We start from the raw sequence: 11,594 nt of genomic DNA on the forward strand, positions 1-11,594 counted from the left end.
TTTCACACCCTCCCTGCCCATGTCCCCTTAATAATTTATACATTCTTCTTCTTTGTTTCATGTCTTACACCAACCACTGTCTCATTTCATCCACTTTTGTACTATCCATTCCCCTGGCAGGGGGACCATACATCTATCATTGGGAATTGTTTTTTTTTTGTTGGAAATGATGCAAGTGACAGTACGGTGGATCAACATGTTCACGTGTTAAAAGACAACAAACTGCCCACCTAGGAATCTCTACCCAGCGAAAGTATCTTTCAAGTATAAAGATGAACTGAAGAAGTTTTTAAACATGCAAAAGATGAAACATTAATCACCAGCAGGCCCACACTCTAAGATATAGCAAAAAGTTATAGAGGCAAAATGAAAGGATAACAAATGGAAATAAGGATTCACATCAAACAAAGAGCAATGGAAATGGCAGTGATATGGACAAGAACACAGTATGGACAATATGGATAAGTGTACAAGTTTTTACTTATTTTCATTCCTTTAAGTATAATTAAATGGAGTCCTGGTGGTGCACTGGCTAAGTACTCATCTACAGAACAAAAAGTTTAGTGGTTCAAATGCAGCGGCAACTCCTCAGGAGAAAAGACCTGGTGATATGCATCAATCAAGATGACTGCCTAGGAAACCCCAGGGAGCACTTCGACATGGCCCCGTATATCTACTATGGATGGGAATCAACGTGATGGCATGCATCAACAATGAAATGATTGAGTTCCTAAACAAAAAAATAATAATATCAAGTGAGATTTGTAGCATATGAGTGTGAATAGATAGCAATTGTTATAAAAATTCTCAGAATGAGTGCAGAAATGGACATATACAATTGTTGGGTGCTTATGCTATTTGTGAAGCAGTATATTGTCATTGAAGGAAACTGATAATATAAATATATAACTATAAACTTTAGAGTAACCACTGATATAACAAAAATGAGTGTTATAACTTTTATAATAACAATAAAGTGGGAAAATTGAATCAATTAATCAAGAAAAGCCAGAACAAGAAAAACAAGAGACCAAAGACAAAATATATGAAAGCAAAGAACAGGATGAGAGACTTAAGCCTATTCACACAATAGCCACATTCAATATAACTGTGAGCAGTTTTAACACCTAGCTAAAACACGGAGATTACAAATTGGATAAAAGGAGTCGCAAGTACATGGAGCTTACAAAAATGAACTTTAACATAATAAAATGGATCAAATCTAAATAGTTGGAAAAAGATAAGTATGTTATTATAAGGCCAGTGAAAATAAATCAGGAATGGATGAATGCTTATATTATTATCAGAAAAAGTTTGTCTCAGGGGAAAAACTATTATTAGGCTTAAAAAAGAAAAATATAATTTCATTATTATAAAGTAATCAGTTCATCCAAATAACATGGCAATCCTTCACATTTCTGCATTTAATAGTGTGACTTCAACATGCATAAAGCAAAAATAAAACTACAGGAGAAAACTGACTAATTGGCAATTATTACTGTAAATTCCAAACATAGATAGGATAGACTTCCAGAAAAGGTGGTGACCTAAACATACCTAGTACATGATTCCTCTTCAACAAAAGCTTGAGAAAACAGAGATAGAGGAAGAATCTTTGGGTCTAAATATGCAGAAAATTACAATTTTAAGTGCGAACCCTGAGAGCATAGGAAATGGTCTTACGGGTATTGAATCAGGATTGAAATGCATTCAATTGCAAAGAGATAGTCTCTTCAACCACTGGTGCTGGGTAAATTAGATTCCCTTTGCACCATAATGAATAAGGATCTATATCTTACTCCATACACAAAAATGATCTCATGGGATATTAAAGACCTGAACACAAATACTAGGGTTATAAAGATCATCAATGTAAAAAAATAGGAAACTCGGGTGTCCTAACACCTGGTATAAATACACTATCAAACATAATGAACAATATGCACACAGCAGGAGACAGAACATATGACTGAGACCTATTAAAAATAAGACACATATGAATAAAATTATTTCACACAAAGTAAAGAGAACTTCCAAACTGGGAGAATTTTTTGGCAATCACATATCAGACGAGGAAGTAATCTCTAAAAATTTCAACACCTCAATTTGATAAGATAATTAAGTTGTTGAATGCCAGAGTGATTATCTGATATGTAAACCTCCACCTAAATCACAAAATTTGGGGGTGGAGGTTGGTGGAAGGATTTGATAGAACAACTAAATAGAAAAACATCAAGGATCTTTTGCTTAAACTATAATCAACTTGTCCTAAATGACACATACCACTCTAATAATAACAAAATATATATTCAAGTACATCCAGAATATTTACCATACTCTATGCCATAAAATCCAATGTCCTGGTATTGTTACTCCCACTATTGGTCCTGAAGGGTTTATCTGTCCTGGATTCCTTGCGTGGTTCTGGTCTAGCTGGATTTGTAAAGTAGAATTGGGGTCATGATAGTGGGAGGAGGAAGTATAAAAGAACCAAAGGACACCACACCGAGGCAAAACACTAAGGTTATACAACAGAACAGCAAGGGGAACAAAGCAAGGAAGTCCACAGTGAATACCAAAACTAGACTTTGAGTCTAGGACTTGGTGCCCCATCAGACTCAACCAGAAAACACTCCAAACGACCAACAAACAGTCCTTGAACTAACTACAAGATTTTCTCTATTGTAGTTGTATTTTGTTTTGGGGTATTTTTTTTGTCATTGGCTTGTTGTTGTTGTTGTTTTGTTTTGTTGCTTGCTTTTGCTCTGTCTTGTTTTTGTGCATGTTATCATCTCCTCAGGTCTGTCTAAATAAGATAGGCTGGATGAACAATTTGGAGGAGAAAACAATGGGACTTAGAGTCCTAGGGGGACATGGGAGAGGGCCAGGCGGGGGAAAGGAAGTGGTGTTAACAAACCCAGGGACAAGGGAGCAACAAGTGATCCAAATTGGTGGTGAGGAGGGTGTAGGTGGCCTGGTAGGGTGTGATCAAGGGTAATATCACTGAGAGGAATTACTGCACCCAAATGAAGGCAGAACATGATAGTGGGACAAGAGGAAAGTAAAAGGAAATAGAAGAAAGAGCTAGAAGGCAAAGGGCATATAGAGAGATCTAAATAAAGGCATGTACATATGTAAATATATTTATATATGAGCATGTAGAAATAGATCTATGTGAATATATGTATGGGTTCAGTATTAAGGTAGAAGATGGACATTGGGCCTCCACTCAAGTACTCCTTGAATGCAAGAACACTTTGTTCAATTAAACTGGCATTCCATGATGCTACCTTCCTGACACAATCGCTAAAGACAAAGCAAGTACATAAGCAAATGTGGTGAAGAAAGCTGATGGTGCACGGCTATCAAAAGATATAGCATCTGGGGTCTTAAAGGCTTGAAGGTAAACAAGCAACCATCTAGCTCAGAAGCAAAAAACACCCACATGGAAGAAGCACACCAGCCTGTGTGATCATGAGGTGTCAAAGGGATCAGTTATCAGGCATCATCAGAACAAAAAAATCATATCACTATGAATGAGGGGGAGTGTGGAGTGGAGACCCAAAGCCCATCTATAGGTAATTGGACATCCCTTTATGGAAGGGTTGTGGGGAGGATAGGAGCCAGTCAGGGTGCAGTGCAGCAACAATGAAACATACAACTTTCCCCTGGTTCCTGAATGCTTCCTTCCTCCCCCCACTATCATGATCCCAATTCTACCTTACAAATCTGGCTAAACCAGGGGATGCACAGTGGTACTGACAGGAACTAGAAACACAGGAAATCCTGGGTGGATGATTCCCTTCAGGACCATTGGTGAGAGTGGCAGTGCCGGGATGGTGGAGAGAGGGTAGGGTCAAGAGGGGGACTGATTACAAAGATCTACATATAACCTCTTCCCTGGGGGACAGACAACAGAAAAGTGGGTGAATAGAGATATCAGACAGTGTAAGATATGACAAAATAATAATTTATAAATTATCAAGGGTTCATGAGAGAGGGGGGAGGGTGGAGAAAGGGGGAAAATATGCTGATGCCAGGGGCTTAGGTGGAGAGCAAATGTTTTGAGATTGGTGAAGGCAATAAATGTACACATGTGCTTTACACAAGTGATGTAAGTTTGGATTGTGATGAGAGGTGTATGAGCCCCTAATAAAATGACTAAAAAGGAAGAACCAGAAGAAAAGTGTATGTTTGGTCAGTGCTATACTGCACCCTGACTGGCTGTCCTTGTGCTTGTGACCCTTCCGTTCATTTTGACATTAAATAAGAGCAAGAAAAATGATGCATTTGAACTATGGTATTAATGAAGAATTTTGAAAGTACCATCAACTGCCAAAAGCACCAGATCTGCTTCGAAGAAGTACAACCAAAATGCTCCTTAGAGGCAAGGATGGTGAAATGTCATCTCGGCCAATTTGCATATATTGTCTGGGTGACCAGTCCTTGGAGAAGGGCATCATGCTTGGTAAAGTGGAAGGGCAGAAGAACTGAGGAGAATTTCCACGAGCTGGATCAACACAGTGACTGCAAGGAACTCAAACATGAGGACAATTGTGAGGCTGGCTCAGGAGCTGGTGACATGTCCTTCTGTTCGTCAGAACCGATTGAATGCTGGCTAGTGATAAGCCATGTAATGAGTTGCAGTAAATATTAAAGAGCTCACGTCCTAAGTACACCTTTCACTAAAGAGATTTCCCTTTTATATCTGATTAATTAATCCTAGGTTTCAATGAATTCCATAACAATCTATAACTTTAATTAATAAGATTTACAAGCACTTAAATGGGGTTAGTTGGGAAGAAAATGATTCCTCTCAGTCATGCTTAAAGATTAAAACAGAACCTACAATGGAATTGCACCAAATGAACACTCCAGGATGGCCTGAGTCTCCTTAAATTGGCCAGTACTGAAGAAGGTACCTCCACAATTTGTTAATCTAAAGAACCTGAGTCTGTCTCGGGCCGTCTCTCTCTCTCTCTCTCTCTCCCTCTCTCTCTCTCTCTCTCTCTCTCTCTCTCTCACGCACGCACGCACGCACGCACGCACACACAGTGATTATAAATACCCCCAGCACAATAAAGAGTAATAAAGACATGGTTTCTTCCTATTGCCAACACCCTAATCTCATTAATCCCTGGAGGTTGCCCCAGATCTAATCTCGGTCTCATCTCCTGAACAGCAGTCTACAATTCTTTCCTGAACTGATTGCTAGGATTTCTTGTAGATTTTTACCTATAAAATTATGGTAAATTATTCACAGCACTTCAAAAACAGCAGTGCCATTTTTGGATTACAAAATGGCAATTAGCCACAAAATTAGGTCAACAAAAGACAAGATAAATGATTGCAAAGAATAGTGGCATTTATGGGATGGAAAATGAGAGATGAGACAGGATATGAAGGAACTATATCACAAAATTATTATAAAATATGTCATCTAGATAAGCCTTTTTATAAGAAATGAGATCATTTTCATTATACAAAATAATATTCTTTCCTAAATGGCCATATAGTAATGCTCCAATTTATCTTATTAAAATGTTGGCTGAATTGGTTTCTTAACCAAGAACATTTATTTGGGGCATTTGCTTTTCCATATCCTTATTCATTTTGTTAATTTGCAATTGCCCTCTCCTTCCCACCTTAGCTGGATCTACGGAGGATTTTAAGGCAAGCAGACGCGTACACCAAATCTTTATAGTAATGTTGAGAAGTAGCTTAGAATTTCTAGGACAACTTCCTAAATGCCAGTCCTTGAGATCAGAGGCTCTGTTTCGCTTAGATGTACAGAGTGCAGCTTGTACTGAAAGCCTGAGTGATTCAATACCCTCCACTCGTCCACCAGGACCCTTTCAACTAAAGAGAAGGCTGGCTCCCAGACACTGACATACCCAGTGAGGCCCCCCAAAATGCTGAACCCAACTCATGGAGTCTATTCCAATACACTGTGGCCATGTAGGATAGGATAGAACTGGCCCTGTGGGTTTCCAAGAGTATACGTCTGAAAAGTGGAAAGCCTCATGCCCTGAAACTGCCAGCAAAGGGTTAATCTTGAAATAAATTCTCTGGAGAGTTAGTCTCCTCTCTCTCTCTCTCTCTCTCTCTCTCTCTCTCTCTCTCTCTCTCTCTCTCTCTCTCTCTCTCTCTCTCTCTCTCTCACACACACACACACACACTTTTTATAATCCAGCCTCTCTCTCTCTCACTTTTTATGATCCAGCCAGACTAACTGTTCACAAAAGAGGATACTAATTCAGGATCACTGTGACTGCAGTTCCTGAAATGCTCTTTCCGGAGTTCTTCATCTTTCAGGTCTTAGATAAACTCTCTAAAAACAGACCATCCCTGACTACTCTTTCAAACCCAGGCTTTTTCACTCCATTATTTTCTATCACAGCACATTTAAAAAAAAAAATTCATAAGATTTACAAGATTTGGGGGGGGGGGTTATTTATTTATCTATGATATAACTGCTGCTTGCATTGAATTGTAAACTCCTTGATGGCAGAAACTCTAAGTTGGATGCCTTATTCCATATTCCAAGCTTGTCATCGTGCTTGGAACATACTGAATATGGTAGTTAGATTTCATGTCAACTTGAATTAGAATGTGTATGAAAGTGTAGGGGTGGAATCCAACCTGTCAACCAGGTCACAGCTTGATGATGCTTCCTGGGAGGTGTGGGCTTTTTATCAAAGAGACATTGGGGACCCTTGCTCTATCCCTCTGCCCTTTCACCTTGCTGTTTGGTGGGACTCTGTGCCTGTCGCTAGGGGCAGTCCCATCAGGCCTGCCGAGCCCTGAGTCTGTCAGCATCCCGCCATGTTTGAACTGACCTTGGATCCACACAACATGGCACCCATAGGCCTGTGATCTTCCCACCCACCTCACCTTTCTGTGCCATCGGCCTGCTCCTGAATAAGTCCGAAGAAGATACCAACTAATTGCAGACCCATGGACTTCAGTTGGAATAGGCTGAGCCCTGGTGGCATAGAGGTTACAAATCGGGCTGTGATCCACAAGGTTAGCAGTTCAACACCAGCAGATGCTCCTCGGGAGAAAGACTGGGTTTTCTACTACAGTACACAGTTACGGGCTCAGAAACTTGCAGGGTCAGTTCTACCCGTCTACCCTGTCGTATAGATTTGCAATGAGTCAGCATCTATATTGATGGTAGTGAGCTTTCTTGAGAGGCTGGGCTGCCTTCCTGTGATTACTTCTTGAAATAAAGCTCTTTCTGATACACACATGTGTGTCAAGGGTTTTGTTTCTCTGGAGAACCCAGCCTAACACACTGAGCCCCTTTGCAGTCTTCGGTATTCACATGATGCCAGTACACTGGAGGCTCTGAATTCATTTTAGGCCTGACTGAGGGCAAGATTACACTTCCTACACATAGCAGTTCGAGATCTGGAAAACCTTATCAGCTAACATTGTAACTATAATGTTTCACTGTAGTTCAATGAAACATTATAGAATAAACTAATGGGGAAAACACCTTGAAAACCTTTGATTGAAGAGTTCACTTAGAACATAAATTATTTTACATTTATTGAGACTGACTTTATGGCCTAGCGCAGTGGTTCTCAACCTGTGGGTCACGACCCCTTTGGGGGTTGAATGGCCCTTGCACAGGGGTCGCCTGATTCATCACAGTAGCAGAATTACAGTTATGAAGTAGCAATGAAAATAATCTTATGGTTGGGGGTCACCACAACATGGGGAACTGTAGGAAATGGTCACCGCATGAAGAAGGTTGAGAATCACTGGCCTGGAGTCTGATAAATATTCTGGGTATATTGTTGTTTGAGTGTTATAGAAATGTCAATGAGGACAAGTTAGATTGTGTTAAATCTTCTATATCCTTGATGTTTTTCTATCCACTTGTTCTATCAGTTTTTGAACGTGAGGTTTGAAATTTTCAGTTATAATTATGGATTAGTCTGTTCTTCCTTGCAGTTTTATTTTTTGCTTCATGTATTTTTGAAGCTCTTCTATTAGATGCAGAAACATGTAGGATTGTTATATTCTTTGGATGAATTGATCGCTTTATAATAATGAAATTGTTTTGTCTGTTTTTAATTTTGTAACTCTTTTATCTGAAATATACTTTTTCACATAATAGGCTTCATGTTTGCCTATTAATAACAACTCATGATGCATATCAGATCCTTCAGCACCCAGAATTTAGTTTTTGAGTTAAACAGAGAAATCAGCTGAGAATCTGGTGCCTGTGTGAGCTTATAACATCTGTAAGAGGACACACAGACATTTGTGAACCATCCCTTTCACAAAGACAAGACACCGATGATCTCACTTCTTCCCTAATGGTTTCTTCCAAGCAGGAGGCAAACAGGACAGACAAGCAATATTTATGCACCAAATGTAGTCGGTTATTTAAGCCAACCACAAACAAAATTAGGCGTTACAAAATGTCGCCAGTAGGCACAGGATTTTCCAATGGGAACATTAGGTCCTTGTTCCCATTTAGGGAAATCTTTGCCTTTGTGGCTTGTGTCAAGAAAGGCCACCTGCAAGGTGTCCTGAGTGCACGCTAGTTGTACCACGAACATGACACCCCGGAAGCCCTTGACCCAGGCCTTTTCTCAGGGTGTGTTTGTAGCAAGCCACTTTTATTTATTTTTTATTTATCTATTTATTTTAGTAAATCATTTCATTGGGGTCTCTTACAGCTCTTATAACGATCATATGTTAATTATATCAAGAACATTTGTGCATATGTTGCCTTCATCATTTCGGAGACATTTTCATTCTCCCTGAGCCCTTTGTGTCAGCTCCTCTTTTTTCCCCTCTCCCCCAACACTCCTATTTTCCACAGTCTGCTGTCTCCCTACACCCACATTTCTGTTGTTCAGTCCTCTGGTGGGAGGAGGGTTGTACATTGATTCTTGTGATCTGTTCTCCCTTTCTCCCCTAGCTCCCCCCACGTTCCCCCCACCCTCATGATCTCTCTACTCTCATTATTGATCCCGAAGGGTTTATCTGTCCTGGGTTCTGTGTATGGAGAGCTCTTATCTGTACCAGTGTACACGCTCTGGTCATGCCAGATTTGTAAGACAGAACTGTGGTCATGATAGTGGGGGGTGGGGGGAGGAAGCACCTACAGAATTAGAGGATTGTTGTGGTTTTTGTCAGTGCTATATTATACCCTGACTGGTCCATTCCCTCCTTGTAACCCTTCTGTCAGGGGATGTCCAATTATCTACAGATGGGCTTTGGGTCTCCATTCCAACCTCCCCTAATTTGCATAGAAATAGTTGTTTGTTTGGGATCTTCTGGTGCCTGATACCTGATCCCATGGACCCCTCCTGATTGCAGGGTTTGGTGTGCGTCTTCCATGTGGGCTTCGTTGGCAAGCCACTTTTCAATGTGAGGTTATTCTTTCCTCTTGGGCAAAGAGCAAAGTCGGTCACTATTGTTTAGAAAGGTGGGAGATGCTCCGTGTTTTACGTTCCTCTGCTGCACTCAGAGTCTGCTTCGTGGACATGCAGTCTATGCAGTCACACGGGCCCCTCTATTCAGAAAGCCCTGCACTTAGCATAGTGCTCTTTTTGCCATCTTGAAATCTTTAATCATTCATTCCACCTTATCTGTACCAGTGTGCATGCTCTGGCCAAGCCAGATTTGTCATGTAATTAGTAAGTGAGGTCCAAAAGAGAGAGGAGCATATGGGTCAGCAGAGGAACTACATGTTATACACATGTCCACCACTCCTTACCAAGCCATTCACTTGTAGTGATTGTGATGCCCTCTCAGAACAGAAGGGGTCCTGGTGGCAGTGTGAGTTACCCCTTGAGCTACTAGTAGAAAGGCCACCAGTTCAAATCTGCCAGCATCACAGACCTTGGGGGAAAGATGAGGCTATCTGCGCAGATTTTTTTTTTAATTTGTAGTCTTTTTGTTTTTCAATTAGAAGGGAATTCTGATGGCATCACAACACCAGGGAATTAGGTGAGACGTAAACAACAACTATGTAAATTGTTACACTGATGATTAAGTGCTAATGGCTGGTAACTGGAAATTTGGCAGATCAAATTCGTCAGCCACCCCATGGGAGAAAGGTGAGGCAATCTGCCTGTGTTAAGATGTATAACCCAGAAAACCTCAAGGGACAGTTCTACTCTAACCTGTAGGGCTGCAATGATGTACTGTGAACTTGATGGAAGTGGATTTGGTCTTGGTTTTCTGAAATCACAACAAGGAATACTTAACACTCATCACAGGACTCTCTTGGGGTACATAAATGACGCAATGGAATTTTTAGAAATATCGATGGCCAAAAAATGCTGTCGTGTCCTTCCTAAATTAGCATTACTTCCCATATTAGTCAACCACTCAACACACACCACAAAATGACATGGAAGGAAAGGGAGTGTTGTTGTGATTGTCCTTGGGTGGTGTGGAGGGGATTCTAACTGACAGCAGCCCTAGACACAGCACGATGAAACACTGCCCGGTCCGGGGCTGGCTTCTCAACCATTACTGTGCTTGACCCACTCTGTCAATCCATCTTCCCGAGAGTCTTCCTCTTCTCTGCTGATCCTCTCCTGCATCTAGTCGGAGATCCTTTCCCAGAGGCCATTCTCTCCCGATGACATGCCCGAAGCATATGCCAAGAAGCCTCCCTATCCTTGCTCATACTTCTAACCACACAAATGTGCTTGTTCTGGCAGCCCATGGTACTTTCAACAGTCTTTGTCTCCATTGTAGTTGAATGCATCCATTCTCCTATAGTAACTGTCCATCTTTCATGAGGATATAAACACTACCGCTTGGTTAAGGGACACCATAGTCCTCCAAGGGACACCTTTGTTCTTTAACATATTAACAAGATCTTGTGTAGCCCCCGAGTTCTTTTCTTTGGAGCTCTACCTTACTTATCCTTAAACCAAAAGTAGAGAAAGTTGATAGAATACACGCATACTAAGAAGAAAAATAAACAGTTGGGCTAATTTGGGGAGCAATTCTAATATAAGCAAAAACACTTGTGAGTTACAAAATAGAAATTTTGATTACATATATAAGCATATTTCTAGTGGGGATTACATAATACACAGATGCATGGTACACCTCACGATGTTAGTTCTTAAGTGTGTTTTTTTTCTTTAATCAGAATGCCATTAGAGAGACCTTGTGACATGATGGTTACTCATTGAGCTGCTAACTGCAAGGTCAATTGAGCTCCTAGCTGTCAGCCACTCCTGAAGAGAATTACAGCCTCAGAAACTCACAGGGGCAGTTCGACACTGGCCTGTAGGTCGTTACAGTTGGCATCAACTTGATGGCAGTGAGTGAGTTAGTGTCCTGGATTTCATATTTAGAAAACCATACAAAATAGAAATGGGAAATAATAAAACAATGACAATGCAAGCGATAGTAAAATATTTTGGAATTATTAATGTTTCAAAATATTTCTTTCATATTCTTATAATTGGTTTAATAAAAATGAAGCTTTTTCTTTTTTAAATATCAATACTACAGTTTTCAATAATATGACTAGCTAATAAAGTATATGAATTTATTTTGTCCTTGGAAGAAATATTCAGCCAAAACATGGTTTTCTAAATCCT

The sequence above is a fragment of the Tenrec ecaudatus genome, chromosome 8 (assembly GCF_050624435.1).
Source record: "Tenrec ecaudatus isolate mTenEca1 chromosome 8, mTenEca1.hap1, whole genome shotgun sequence".
Lineage (NCBI taxonomy): Eukaryota > Metazoa > Chordata > Mammalia > Afrosoricida > Tenrecidae > Tenrec > Tenrec ecaudatus.